Raw genomic sequence first — 1,554 nt, forward strand, 5'->3', positions numbered from 1 at the left:
AGGATAAGTTACTTCATCCCTCCTTCTCTCTTTTTTATAAATATTTATTTATTTATTCCCTCTTGTTGCCCTTGTTGTTTTATTGTTGTAGTTATTATTGTTGTCATTGTTGTTGGGTAGGACAGAGAGAAATGGATAAAGGGGGGGAAGACAGAGAGGGGGAGAGAAAAATAGACACCTGCAGATCTGCTTCACCACCTGTGAAGCGACTCCCCTGGGGGAGCCAGGGGCTTGAACCAGGATCTTTCTGCTAATCCTTGTGCTTTGTGCCCGCTGAGCTACTACCTGACTCCCTGATCCCTCCCTCTCTTAATAAACAGTTTTCTTGTCTGTAAAATAGTGATGGTGGTTAGGATAAACATGAGTTACTCCCCATCCATTTAATTGTATATGGCATATGGTGCTGGGCTAGCGTGAGGGTGTTTCTTCCCAGGTACATGCTCTCTGGGTTGGAGAGAACTCGATCTGAGCCAACCTGGGTTGCTGCTTACTCAGCGACACAGGAGAAGGACCAGGAACTCATGGCGGAGCAGGAACGCAAATCTTTTTTCATTCAGGAGCTCCAGAGTTGGGTGTGAGCACAGCAGGTTTAGGCCACATGGAGCTAACAAAATGGCCGCCTCCCACTATGCATGCCATCCCTTCTCCAGATCTTCTCCAGGTTGGGATGCGGAAGAGAAAGAGAGTGAAACCGAAACAGCAGCAGGCTTTATAGGGTAAAAACCGGAAATGGCAAGTCGGAAACGGAAATGGCTAGGAAAGGGGGTGGAGAGAGGCAAAAGGCATGCTGGGAAGGTGGAAGCCTCCTTAGCAACTGTTGTGATGGTTTAACTGAATTAGCAATACTCTGAGGGGATAACGTGGTGGGGATCTTTCAGGCAAAACAATGATTATGTAAGTAGACCATAGTGTCAGCAATGGAGCATGAAGCAGAGCAGGGGGGCTGGCTTTAAGACTCGACAATATGGTACATTCCCAATAAGTGGAAGTATTTATGGTTATTAAATTATCTGATCCATATAGAAAAACAACATAGCATGGACCAGCAAGATAATTCACCTGCAAAATGACATGGTCCTCACCACACTGGAGGAGGGGGAAGCTTCAGTTCTGTCATGTCTTTTGCACTCTCCCTCTATCTCTCCTTCTCTGTCTCTCCATAAGCTGGCTCAGAGTCGTGAGGTTCTGTAATGATAACATAAAAATCCATCACTCCAGCTGGGGCCCTAATTGGGGAGATTCCCAAACAGACTTGATGGTCCTAGAACTTGAATAAACCCTTCTCTCCATTGTTACCAGTCATTTCTATCAAGAACAACACAATACACCCCTTTGTAGGCCCCCATAGAACCTTGCCCTCAACTTGGATTAACAGTGGTAGAGAATGTTCCATCCTCTGAAGGGCGGATGGACAACATACTCTATGCTACACCTGAGGAAGATGGGTCATGATATTGGGGCCACTTGGAATGTTCCTACTTATGACCATAGAATGTGATCTCAGATCTAGAGGGATGCAGAGGTCACACAAGCTCTAAAGCTAATTATGGGCCC

This window comes from Erinaceus europaeus, chromosome 16 (genome assembly GCF_950295315.1).
Source record: "Erinaceus europaeus chromosome 16, mEriEur2.1, whole genome shotgun sequence".
In the NCBI taxonomy this organism is placed as follows: domain Eukaryota; kingdom Metazoa; phylum Chordata; class Mammalia; order Eulipotyphla; family Erinaceidae; genus Erinaceus; species Erinaceus europaeus.